The following is a 14,487-nucleotide window of genomic DNA, read 5'->3' as shown; positions in this document are numbered from 1 at the left end:
CGTGAACCGTACAGAAAGTGCTAAAAACACTGTCATGATCCCCAATACTTAGATTTTGATGTTATTTTGATGAGTTGTGCAGCCCTGAAGGATCATGAAATGAGTATAATGACACACTCTTTAGGAAACGTTGTTGCGAAATAAAAAGCACACTACAATCTTCACAATGTTTACGATATTGCTAAAGCTTCACCTGCAAAATCATGAATATTCAATATATCGCCCAGCCGTAGTTAACTTGGGAACCCATATATAAGCTATGCCATTGATTGAACTGCAAATTCCAGACCCATGCTGCCCAGTTGATCATGTCTGCATTGTGGGCTCTTATAAAAACCAGCATTCTATTTATTTGCCATTTTGGCTGTCTCATTCTTGTTGATCAGTCACTGCAGTTGGAGGGCTTTGAAGTTATTGTTTTACCTTCACAGATGCAGACACATTTACAGAACCACACATGCTGTATTCCAAGCCCACATCCTTTCACAGCCATTAGCTGGTTACAGTAGCACCGCAGTGCTGAGTACAAACACACTCTTGAGGCCTCCAAGTAAATATACATGAGTTCGCCATTAGCTAGATGGTGTGGAGGCAACTCTCCATTTGGAGAGATTTTTGTTACTGCACATGTATGTAAAGGTGCATTTACCATGGTTAAGAGATGGTTTCCATTGTTTTTGGCTTAAAGGGGCCATATTTCACACTTATGCTGCATTTTTTTTTTGCTTGTGATCCACCTATAATGATGTGCAGGGCAACACCCATTCTATATTGTAAAGACTATGTACGTCAATTACCAGATCATTCTCCTCTTAGACTGTAGTCACAAGTTGTTTCTTGACAGAATGTCAACAAACAACATGAAGGAAGGTCTTGCGGTCATTTTTTGCCATGATTTGCACAGAATTGGGGAAAAAGCATTAAAAAAAACAAAAACGGAGGAGACAGTGGTTGGGGAGACGTGGGCAGCAGTTTAATAGGGTTGTTTTGGATCCAGCATCCCTCTGCATTTCCTCCTTGTGCTCTTATGCTCTCGCATTTTCATTTGCTGTTAGTCAGTGCTGCTCTCTCGGTAGTCAGGACGGTGCGCACACCTCATGACTTGTCGGCCAGAATTCAAACCCTAGATATAGGCTGTTGTTAGGCACAGTGTGCAGTATGGGTGTTGCACAGTCATATGGTGTACAGCATCTTTGCTGTTACTGTATTGTGTATTTTGACTGGCACACTGTGTTTACCAATCAGCATTTAAGACTGGAAATATCCATTTTACAATAATTATCATTTAATGTGACAAACTTTTCTCTCACTTCTCTCTCGATATCTTATTTTTTATCCTTTATTTTGGTTTTTAGAGTGTTCGTTATTGCAGTGTGGGCTGCATTGAGATAATAGATTTTGTCTTGTAATGCTGTTTTCAGTTATCTGTTATTACTTGTGTAGGCGTGTGCGCAAATCACCTCAGTATGTGCACATTCTGTCATTCTGGCATGACTTGATGTGCACATTAATGGATGTTTGTTCATGTTTGAGTGTATTGCAGTGTCACTACATGTATGTGCTGGCAGTTTTAATCTTCCTTAGAATTTTTTCTCCTTTCTGTTACTCAAAAAAAAAAAAAAATAATAATAATAATAAAATAATTATATATATATATATATGTGCGTGTGTGTTTTTTTTTGCCTAATTTTTCCATTTCTAAACTGGCTCACTCTTTAAGGCCCAGTTTATTCTCTGCTGAAGCTGCCGCACTCAGTGGAGGAGAACCGGTCCAGTACTTGCCACTCAGCCAAGTCTTTTCAATGAGATTGTGTGTATTTCTAGCTTGAGCTCAGCGGGGAAGCCAGTCACAAGCCTGGGGTTTGTTTAGAGAGTCTAGACAGGCTCCAGGCAAAAAAAAAAAATGAAGCTTTTGATGCATTCTGACAGAGCCCATCTGATCCTCAAGAGAAGAACTCAACTCCCCAGACTCATAATGTCCTTAAATGGATGGATGTTGGCTCTGCTGGATAACACCAGCGTCATTCATTTCTGACTGAGTTTTGCCAGCCCAATATTAACAGTTCAAAGAACATGCACAAGATCAGGCTGCATATATCAGACAAATCATCCAAACAGATTTTTAATGCTTTTTTTCCTCATTACTCCACTGTTGGAGAGACCTAGCTAATTGTTTGTTTGTTTGTTTTTAACATTTTCTGAAGAAAATAAGAATGGTGCTTGCCCATGCAAAACTTGCCTCTACAATGCAAGGATGTTGTGAGTGATTGCCAGGGTGATTACTTACTAGCCAAAGTCAATAGAGCATACCCCAAGTCTCTTTTGATATTCTGGTTCCTTTTTGTGGCTTGGTTCTCTCCTTCAATGTAAGTTTAGGGGAATTTTTTTTTCTTCTATCTTCTGCTAGGAAAAATTCACAAGTCCAATTGTTTAGAAAAGTAATAACACACCTCTCCTCAATAAGCTGCACAATTTATGGTACCATTCATGTCTGTAGCACAAACGGTTTGGGAAGAGTTAGGGGCTGTTCAGACCAAACACGTCATTGCGCTCAAAAAGCTAGATGCTGTGCAACCAACAGGGCAAAACACAGGTGTCTCAAAAAGTTATTTTTAATTTGACACGCAGTCTATAAAACAGTGCGACATTGCGCAATAGTCAAAAGAGCACGGTCTATCATGTTTACATAGTGCAGATGGATGCAAAAATGTGTTTGGTGTGTACGGCTCCTTGCATAACGGAGTAGTCTTTTTTTTTTTTTTTTTCTCCCCTTTCCTCCCCAGTTTGGAATGCCCAATTCCCAATGCACTCTAGGTCCTCGTGGTGGCGTAGTGACTCGCCTCAATCCGGGTGGCAGAGGACGAATCTCAGTTGCCTCCATGTCTGAGACCATCAATCCGCGCGTTACCATGGAGACGTAGCGCGTATGGAGGCCCACACCCCATCGAGAGAGAGAACCACACATTATAGCGACCATGAGTAGGATAACCCAACGTGACTCAACCCTTCCTAGCAACTGGGCCAATTTGGTCGCCAAGGAGACTTGGCTGGAGTCACTCAGCACGCCCTGGATTCGAACTCGTGACTCCAGGGGTGGTAGTCAGCGTCAATACTCACTGAGCTACACAGGCCCCACGGAGGAGTCTTTAATAATTAGGCTTAGGTGTTGGGTCAGATTCCTAACCTTGAGTGTGAGAAATGGTAATAGTGGTGCTTGCCTTAGCAAACACCAGAAGTTATAATGGTTCTGACTTGGTTTTTATGGCCCTGCCCAGCAGTGTTGATGCTGGCATTGTTCCTGTCAGCTCAGGTGAATTTAATTGGCATTGTGTTATTCTAGCCTAGCTTAGGCTCTGAAAAATATTTACGAAAGGTTTTATTTTAAGTTCCTAATGGTGGGTTGTGTGTCTAATTTTGCCTTCTTTATTGTACAATGTTTCCCTTTGTAATTGTAGGCTCTGTTTCAGGGTCGTTGGATTTGGTGTTGTTACGGGTGGAGGTTTCAGGCGTTGCGACCAGCGTGGGCTGCTGATAGGAGACTTTCTCTTTCTCGGCTGTGAGAACCCTGGCTCTAATAACAGTCTGGTTTTACACTGTGCCTATTCAGGTCTGACTCCAGAAGCTTCCAGATCTCTGTGTTTTTAGTGTGGTTGTGGGAGAAATGTGAGTGTCTAATGGAAGCCTTGTCTGCTTATGTTTTGGTAGGTTAGGTTTGAAATCCGTTCTTCATGAGGACTTGAATGTTCTTTTGAAATGGTAGCGTGTGCAGTCTCTGGTGGGATTGATTGTGCTGTGTGTGAAATTTCGGTTATTGAGGATTTCAGTATTTCATGTCTGATTAGCTATAGGAGAGCTGTTTCTTGCCCTGATTTAATACAGCAATCAAACAACCTGTCTCTTTGCATTATTTTCCGCTCATACATATAGACAGTTGCAGTTGGGCAAAGATTTTGTTTTTTGACTTGTAGATATTGTTTGTGTGTGTTGGTGTACATACTGTACATGTGCATAAAAGTAAGCGAAGTGTTTGAGGACATTTTGTTAGGTTACAAACTGGTAATTACAAGGGTATTATGCTATAAATGTGGTTTATGAGGACATTTCTAGTGTCCCCATTATTCAAATCGCTTAAAACATACTAAATTATGTTTTTTTGAAATGTAAAAATGCAGATAGTTTTTTGTGAGGGTTAGGTTTGTACAGTATAAACATGTGTAATAGGTTGTTCTTGGTATTGCAGTAGAGCCGTACTGCTTTGATTTTTGTGTGTGGGACACTTAAACTATGTATATCCTGGCACAAAGTGGTGTGTGCTTATGTGAGGGTGTGTAATGCACCCTTCTTCTCGCTTCTACCCTATGTTTTACAGATGTGTACACCACTGTGTTCCCTATCCTTCCACCATTAAACCCTTAAGTTTTACTAAAACTGCTCAGCATATCGCCATAAAGGTGCTGTGTGGGAGAGGGCAGTCACAGAGAAATGGACCACACCCCACTGTAAGGAAACATCATCAACTGCGAATGTGCACATTTGTTTCTCCCTTCCACTACAGAGAAAAGCCATATATCTCGCACACAAAAGAGAGAACTTTGACATCTGTCACTCATTTTGACAGATTTGAACAATGACCACAGTAGCATGTCAAGGTGAGAGTCTGCACTGTATCATAGGTTATCATGAGAGACAAAAAAGAGATTAATACATGCAATACAGTCCCCAGTGGACTGTGTGTGGGGCAGTAATGATCTTTGAGTGTGCCCTCATTCATTGTGTGTTAAAGGTTAGCACATGATCTCTGGGATTTATATTCTGCTCAGGGAGTCTCACATGAAATAAAATGAGTCACAGATGAGAAAGATTTGTGATGTGTGTTTTTGTTCTCTTTTGTATGGTAATCAGTTTGTGTGCCTTTTTTAGATTTACATCTCATATATTTTTAGCTTTATTTTAAGATTTGTCAGAATGAATTTTATCTTTATGGAGATGATAGACACTAAAAATGGCTGTAAACTTTAATTGAATTATTCAAAATGCCAATCAAACAGTGAGCATGGTTACATTTCAGAGTCCCATCATGTCCTTTTAGCCATAATGCCGATGCATGTTTGTATGTGCAGTCTGGCATTTATAAGGACAGACAACCACAAAATTGACTAAGCTACATCACACTAAAATAAATGGTGATGCCCTTTTAGAGACCTTTAACAACATTTGCAACAAAGAAGCAGTTTTATTGCTAGATCACACAGAGCCAACTTTAAATACCTGTTAACTCAAAGCACTTGCAAAAGCACATCAAACAAATCCAACAGAGACAGCTGCAGTTATCAATAAAAACCGCCAATTGCATAATCTAAAAGCCGGAACAAACCAATTTATGAAAGTACAGACTTCCTTCGCATTCCATCTCCTGTATTTCTCCAAATGATGCTTACATAATAGTCGGTGTCCAATCTCTTTGAGACGGGTGACATTTGTCTTTGAAGTGAAATGGCAATCTTACTTTGGAGAGATGGAGATACTTTTCAGAATTATGAAACTTTTAGCGCTCTTTTTTTTTTTTCAATTTCCTCTGCTCTTTTGAATCAGATATGAAAGGTGAAAGATATGTCATTTCTGCACCACTAGAGTCACCAAATGGATTTGCAAAAATAATGTCATCTGAAATTGTTCGATCTAAACGAATGCTATTAGTTGTGCCATCCCTCACCTGTCAATCAACCCTGCGCTTAAACGAGAGTTTAAACTTTGCCGGTAGCATGAGGCTTTTAAAGAAGGTGGAAAAGCAGATGCAGTACATACACAAGCATGAGAACTTCACAGATGATCTTATGTGTGTCTGATATCAACATACAGAGACACTGATGACAAGCACACACATCTGAAGCCCAGTTTCTCCACTAAAGCAATGGAAAATTCTGCTTGAAATGTTGTGTTTGTGCTTAGATTCAATTTCAGCTGCATCTGAGAGGAACAGCACAGTGGTTTTGTTTGGGTTTTTCTTGTCTTTTCTGACTTTTAAACAGTGTATTACCATGCAGTAAAACACTGACAAAGTGATATCAGAGACCGTCCCCTTGAAATCCAAACACAAGTGGTCACAGGAGGCTCATTTAAACAACCAGGTGTAAACAGTAATATGTCTCGCCTGACCACATTTGATCGGATCACCTGAGACATACTGTATCTTAAGACTAGGTGTAAACGGGGTCATAGTTGCGTCTGCATATTACACTGAGATAGTATTTTAACATTGAAAAATTACACACATCACCTTTTAACAGGAGATACTTAGATTTTATATGGGTGTTTCGGGCACTTTTAGTTTAGCTTTTGCATCAAAAGCTTTTCTACTTCTAGAAAGTGAAGTATCATTAAAACATTTTTCACACTCTTTTTTTTCTTTAATTTGTCTACTAACAATGTCCAAAATTTTATGTACATGCACCACATAAAATTTGTCAATTTTGGCTTTTTTTTTAAACATTTTTTACCATTTCTTTCTTATGTAAATTCCCACCACAGTGTCATTTCCACCATTTTCCAAATTCTGTATTGTGTTTCATACAATTTAGTGGTGTAAATGAAGTGATGGAAAGGACGTTTACATTTGTCTTACCATTGTCTTGTTATGGCTAGTTTCATAGCTAGCATTTTCTGTGTCCTAAATGCATAAAATAAAATACAAAAATCATACTTTTTGCATTCAATAAAAAAAAAAAAATCTTCTCAAGCATGATCTTTGCTGACACCTGTCGACTGGGTAAACAAGTACACTAACTTTTAAAAAACTGTTATGGGCCAAAATTGTTTGGTGTGATGGAAATGACAGCACAACTGCAACATTTAAGAAACATTAGAAATCGGTTTCAAACAAAATTTAAATAGTTTGTTTATTTCACTCTTTAGATTATTTTTAGATTATCATAGTTTTAAACATGTAATAATTTGTATTTTTATAATGGATTTTCATAATTTAATATTGAAAGTCTGGGTAGAAAAAAGTAAAAAAAAAAAAAAAATCAGCACCTGGGATATGAAAGTGCCCGAAGTTGAAGAAACAACTTCAGGATGTGTTCACACTCCCATGTGCATGCATCCATGTGTACTTGTTTGTATTTCTGGTGATAAATTAAGTTTTTTTTTTTTTTTTTTTGGTTGCTTTGTATTTTTTCTTAGTTTATTTGTATCTTATTATTGAGTTTATTTTTATCAATGTTATGTTACAGATTCTAATGAGCACGTGGAGCATCTGGCAGGTCTCCATGTGCATGTGTAAGCATATGTGTGTGGAAATGTAGTGTCATTAGTCCTGGAAGTGGGTGTAATGGAGAAGAACTGACCTAGTTTGCATGCTGCAAATGATTGAGATTTTCGTAATGGTGTCTGGAGGTTGTTTGTTTCCCATTGTTAATAAACACGGACCCACCACCCACTAAATCAGTCTGCCCATCACAAGAATTATAGCATTTTAATGGCACATCTGCATACAACAGCGGGTATAAGATTGGATCCATATTTATTTGGGATTTTCTGTTTCTTTAAAGTATGAACACGTTTGGTCGCTTTTTGAGTCTGTGCGTGTATGTAGACAGATTTTAAGGCATTCAAGAATACTTACTCAGTTGAAGACCATTCTAAACTGCTCAGTCATGTTTCCAGGAACCCTCAACTTCCCCTACCACACATGCACACACTGGACAGTACAGGGAGGTCATAGGGGGAATGGGTAATAAGTATTAAGTCTCAAATAATCTTTGCAAAGCAACACTGCCCTCCATAGGTTAGAGGACTAATGCAGCACACATGCATTCACACAAACACATATATACAAACTCACTGAACCCCCTTGTCAGGACATATAGCCTGGGGAACACTGCAAAAGAGAAGAGGAGAGGGGGGAGGCAGAGTAAAGAGGAGGAGGGAGATTTGGTGCTAAATTGGAACCATACTGCCCCTCCAATGCATTCCAAGCGGACCCCTCGTCTTCCTGGAATACATGCCGAGTCGACATACACACACATGCACACACAGGGTCCAGTCTTAACTCTGGCATGTAAACCATGCTTACCATGTGTGCATCTGTTTACGACATGCAAAAGCAGATCAGCCCCATTGCTCTGGACACTACTTACCGACATACAGCATACTTGACTGCATTTCAAAGATTTGTAGATGCTGAAGTTTGCTGGAGTTGTCTAAACCCCTGGACGTCTACTGGCTCATTAAAGATCTTTTAATAGGTGCACGCAGTAAGTTTTTGCTCGTGACGTGGATGCAGCATTATTCAAAATCCATAGTTTTCAGTGACGAATGCCACTGTAGAAATTCACTATTCACAATCAACCATGATTATTTTAATCCAAGAGTAAAAGTGACCAAAAATTTGATTAAGCGAGTAGTACTCAGGGGTCGGTTGCACCAGCTATACGTATGTTAGAACTTAGCCTAGTTGTGGCGTAAATGGGCACTAAGTCACAGTTTATGCACAACTAAATATTTGAGCATTTCACCATTAAACCTAGGTAGAACGTAACCCTAAATATTAATGGCAGACTCCGACCAGGAGTAACGGTTGGAATAAAAAAGCAGAATGATATTTAATGACATCAATGAGCTCATGTTTTGCATGACAGGCTTCAGTCCTTTCGACATATATGATGGTGTTGGCATTTACACTCGTTTACGTTTACGAGAGAGAAAAAACAAAAGTACTTTTAAGCGGCTCTTCAGCATGAAAGTGTTCTAACGGTGCAGTTTTCAGGGTGCATCGCCCAGTGTCAAGTTTCAACACATTCAAAATATATATAGGATATTAAAATGAATAAATGTCTATTTTCCAGCCTGTTGTATTAGTATTTATTTATCACCCCTCATTTTTTTTAGATACAGTTCCTATATATTGTTATTTATACAGTGCAAATATACTATTTATTAAATCTACTTTTATTACGTATCATATTTAAAATGGGCATATAATTTATAACAGCTGACAGTTACGTGAGCAGACAAGGTTTGAACATCAACCGTAGCGAGAGAAACTGAATTTCACGGCTTTTTAACACTTCTGTGTTCAAATTTGAAGGCTGCTTATTGGATAAATACGGGTAAACGTCATATTATGCGACTACGCATTACTTTACGGAGAGCTTATGACCTACTAGTTAAGTCTTGCCTTAAGAACAGGTGGTGCAACTGAATTAAGCACTGACTTAGTTACAAACTAACTAGTAGTTACTGAGCACTTAGTGTGAACTTTACGTCCCAACTTACGTGAGAATTTACGCACAGCTGGTGCAACCCTACCCAGATGGTCATGTGATTCTAAAATTGCAGCCCCCATGAGGACGCCCCTGCCCCATGTAGAATAAAACAGCTTTTATAAGGTTACTTATATGACTAGAGTCCTCATCTCATGTGAGTGCTCATGAGTTTATACATATGTTTCAAAATTACAATTCATTTCTTTAGGAGTAAAAATGTTTTAATGAGTTTTTAATGAAAAAATAAAAATAAATGACTGAGTGCACCTTTAAAGAAGTCTGGAAGTTCACAAATGCAAGTATGGGAATTGTGCAGTGACCAAAAAATGTATCTTATATTTTAGGTTCTTGAAAGTTGGCATCTTTTGCCAGATTACAGCTCTGCACATTTACAACTTCATGAGGTATCCTCCTTGGATGCTTTTTTAACCGTATTAAAGGAGTTGCCATGCATGTTGGACACTTGATCCCTGCTTTTGTAGTCTGTCCAAAAAAATCTGTTTTCTTCTTTTTTTTTTTTTTTTTTTTTTGCAAGAGTCTGCAAGCAAGTGTGACCAGCCATCATGTGATTTTATTTTTCTTCTATTTTACCTCATTTTTTTTTTCCGTTGCTCTCTCGCTGTCGCCTTTCTCATTTTCGCAGATGACCGAGAATAGAACACTATTGAGTTATCTGCAACTCTCTCCACTCATGATTCCCGACTCAAGTCTGCACTTTAGAACAACAACCCTCATGTTTATTGTGCTGGCTTTTGCCCTCCTTTGACTTGTTCCCCCTCTTTTTGTCTCATTTTTGGAGTAATGGAGTCAGGCCTCTCTCTAGCACTGCCAAAACTCTGTCTGGAACACATTACAGCTGTGATCCAACACATGGCAACTGTTAGAGAGAGAGAGAGAGAGAGAGAGAGAGAGAGGAAAGCAAAAAGAGCAAAAGGAAAAACAGAGCAAGTTTAACATTTGGTTTCAGTGTCAGTAAAACACCCCCACCCTCCGTCGCTCGCCATCATTTGTCTGCCCTCTCCCTCGCTCTTGTGATTTCTGCTCCTTTGTTTCATGTCCTGTACCGTCACTTTCTCCATCTCCTAACCTTCATCTCCTCCTCTCATCTTTTCAAGAATGATCTGCTTATTTTTTCTGCTTTATTCTGCAATGCTCATTTAGCCTGCTATCCTGCTTGTGCAACCTCAGTCAACCTTTTTGAATGATCCAGAAATCCTGCGGCATGTTTGGTCTTCAGTGAACCCAAAGAATGCATGTCACTTCTTTGTTGTTCTCACAGTACATCATGTTAGCATGTCGAACAGTCACTGGATGTGCACCTTCTTACCTCTGATCGCTTCTACAAAGCTGTATTCTTTCCAGAAATCTGCGAGTCTCGTGAGTGGAGTCTCGGTACCAACACAAAGAGGCACAAAATCACTCTTTCGAACCTTTACTGTATATTCACTGTAATTCAATGGTGGAAGGATCTACAGTACACAATTCGGTTAGAGATGCTGAATCACTCTTCAAAAATGGCTAAAGACTCAATTCTTCCATGAGCTCTTTCTACTCTCTACAAAAAAAAAAAAAACAACAAAAAAAAAACATTTCTTCTCATTCTATTGTCTCACAGTGCATCATCTGAACTTTTGTAGTAGCTTGTTCTTTTTGTTCTATTCTGAGCAATTCTGGAACTTTGAGCACTACTGTGCCCCTATAGGGTGAATCGCTTTTGTTGTATTATTCCTCATTTGTAAATAAAAAAACATCTGTTAAATGAAATGAAAATGTAAATACACTATATTGCCAAAAGTATTCGCTCATCTGCCTTTAGACGCATATGAACTTAAGTGACATCCCATTCTTAATCCATAGGGTTTAATATGACGTCGGCCCACCCTTTGCAGCTATAACAGCTTCAACTCTTCTGGGAAGGCGTTCCACAAGGTTTAGGAGTGTGTTTATGGGAATTTTTGACCATTCTTCCAGAAGCGCATTTGTGAGGTCAGACACTGATGTTGGACGAGAAGGCCTGGCTCGCAGTCTTCGCTCTAATTCATCCCAAAGGTGCTCTATCGGGTTGAGGTCAGGACTCTGTGCAGGCCAGTCAAGTTCTTCCACACGAAACTCGCTCATCCATGTCTTTATGGACCTTGCTTTGTGCACTGGTGCGCAGTCATGTTGGAACAGGAAGGGGCCATCCCCAAACTGTTCCCACAAAGTTGGGAGCATGGAATTGTCCAAAATCTCTTGGTATGCTGAAGCATTCAGAGTTCCTTTCACTGGAACTAAGGGGCCAAGCCCAGCTCTTGAAAAACAACCCCACACCATAATCCCCCCTCCACCAAACTTCACAGTTGGCACAATGCAGTCAGACAAGTACCGTTCTCCTGGCAACCGCCAAACACAGACTCGTCCATCAGATTGCCAGATGGAGAAGCGTGATTCGTCACTCCAGAGAATGCGTCTCCACTGCTCTAGAGTCCAGTGGCGGCGTGCTTTACACCACTGCATCCAACGCTTTGCATTGCACTTGGTGATGTATGGCTTGGATGCAGCTGCTCGGCCATGGAAACCCATTCCATGAAGCTCTCTACGTACTGTTCTTGAGCTAATCTGAAGGCCACATGAACTTTGGAGGTCTGTAGCGATCGACTCTGCAGAAAGTTGGCGACGTCTGCGCACTATGCACCTCAGCATCCACTTACCCCGCTCTGTCATTTACGTGGCCTACCACTTCGTGGCTGAGTTGCTGTCATTCCCAATCACTTCCACTTTGTTATAATACCACTGACAGTTGACTTTGGAATATTTAGTAGCGAGAAAATTTCATGACTGGACTTGTTGCACAGGTGGCATCCTATCACAGTACTACGCTGGAATTCACTGAGCTCCTGAGAGCGGCCCATTCTTTCACAAATGTTTGTAGAAGCAGTCTGCATGCCTAGGTGCTTCATTTTATACACCTGTGGCCATGGAAGTGATTGGAACACCTGAATTCAATTATTTGGATGGGTGAGCGAATACTTTTGGCAATATAGTGTATATTTACATGAAGTATTTCCTTAGGCTGCCCACCCCCTGCAATGGAGAATAAAGTAGTACATTTTGTCACTATCCTCATCAAGAGTGTTTCTGAAGTTTCTACTGCTTTATTAACATGACAAGCAGCATTTAAGCTGGAACACACACACAATCCAGGAGCTGATTAAAGGTAGGAAGAGGAGGAGCCAGTGATGATAAACAGAATGATGATGCATGATTAGGACATGTCATAAGGGTAGTTCATTTGGTGAATGAGGAAAGCTTGCTGAAAAATTATTGTAAAGTTGCTTTAGTTCAGAGCTGTTTATTACTTATAGATGGTTTGGAGATTGAAAATGATAAACAGTCAGCAGAGAGTGAAGAGATGAAGGGGCCGTTCACACAAGAAGTGTTTTTGTGTTCAGAAACAGCTAGATGCAGCACAGTGGAACAGAATGCAGGGGTCTCGACAAGAGCACATGTTCTAGCACACGTTATCATTGACCAACAATTAAAAAGTAGGGACCAAAAGAATGTATCTTGAGTGAAAAGCCTCTAACGTGCAATCAAACCAATTCCACCAATCATGGTCATTTATGGATTTGATTTCAGTAGACATGGATTTCTTGAACATAGTGTTCATGGAGTGAGTAAACTGACAGTTGCTTCTACATTTAGTTTATCAGTAAACCTCTGGTCTCATATTCCCATAAACATTGGCTTTTGGTTTGTTTGTTTGTTTGTTTGTTTTTCCCCTTTGTGGCCTAGCAGTAGTGGTACATTCTAGGAGAGAGCTTTTGAAAGTTCTTGTTCTGTTGGCTGTATCATTTTTGCCACCCCATTGAGACAAATAATCACAACCACAACTCACCCTGTGTGTTTAGTTGTGAAATAATGTGGGTTGATTTGTGTTAGTTGAAACATATTTATATCTTATGAAAGTTTGTTATTCTCTATCTGTGAGTGATGCATCAGGATTATGTTGCAAGGAGTAGCCTACCATAAAACTAATTTAACTGAGCACACACAATGATTGCCGTAAATACGCAAATAAACAGGTACCAGATAATTAATTAAAGTGTATTGTCATTTAATTCTCATTCAAATCAGCATCACTGATATATAATATAGAACTGGATTGCTGATGATGTCAAAACAGTGAAGCCACTGCGCCGCCATATTGCTATGCCCAAACATTCAATGTCCCTACTGACTTAATATGAAAATATCTCATTTCAGTGAGTAAACATTAGTCATTCAATCACCGATTTTATATCTGAAATCTGCATGTACATCCCTACAATGCAAATGTTCTACACATGTAATTATTTATTTATTTAAAGTCTGAATTTTTCCTGTTTCTTGAAAGCCCGAGTGAGTTATGTGTATCTGTATCAGACAGTATCCACCGCTAACAAACTTCAGTGGCGAACAGATCAGCTGAATGTAAACAAGTTCACTGAAACTGAGGTAAGAGACAAACAGACATTTTCAGACTTGTTTATTGTGAACATTGAAGTGTTTGTTTGAGTTACTTGTTTTATGTTTTCATCAAAAAGTGCCTTTTTCTCACGGTCACTTGAGTAAGAGCACCACTCTCTCTCCCTCTGTCACACGTGCAGCGGGCACGCAGAGGGTGAGGGAGACACACAAAGCTGGTTAAAATTAAAATGATACGCTAGGTTTAAATGGCAAATGAACACGTATTTATGACATGTATCCATGTATGACTACAGGGAGCACTTCAATATGAAAACAAGCAAATCCCAGGCATTTAAGGCGATTTAGAAATCCTGGTCTGACTTTTTTAAAGCCCCTTTTGGGGTAAGGACGTATTGTCACCCTAAACAAGCAGATATTACACCTTTTCCTACTTGCATTTAAACTTGTGAACAGTTTTGTCGCTTCCTTTGGTGATTGTTGTGCTGCACTGATAGACTGAACACCAGGGCAGGTGAATGCTCTGACGTCGCGATCCTCGTATATCTTCTCCCTCGTAACGAATATTATCTAGAAAGAGCAAATTAAACATTAAACATGATTGTCACTAGAGGGCGAAATGCAACTGTCGTATCCGCAGGTTGGAAATGGTGAAATGGGATTTTTTTCATCTGTCAGTCACTGATGCTCTATGAGAGTTTGGGCATACATGCCCAAATGCGCGAACACTTCCGGTGGCTTCACCTCCAGCTGGCAGTTTACCGTTGCATCAACG

General features: G+C 39.7%; 1 protein-coding gene across 1 annotated transcript in view; it reads left to right on the top strand.

The window, feature by feature from the left end:
• Nucleotides 1–14,487, top strand: part of LOC127416229 (sec1 family domain-containing protein 2-like) — a 179,374-nt gene that overhangs the window by 6,616 nt on the left and 158,271 nt on the right. The gene's annotated exons all lie outside the window — the stretch shown is intronic.

This window comes from Myxocyprinus asiaticus, chromosome 25, assembly GCF_019703515.2.
Source record: "Myxocyprinus asiaticus isolate MX2 ecotype Aquarium Trade chromosome 25, UBuf_Myxa_2, whole genome shotgun sequence".
NCBI classification, from domain to species: domain Eukaryota; kingdom Metazoa; phylum Chordata; class Actinopteri; order Cypriniformes; family Catostomidae; genus Myxocyprinus; species Myxocyprinus asiaticus.
Note: the sequence above shows the minus strand (reverse complement) of the source record. Positions and strands in the feature narration are given on the sequence as shown.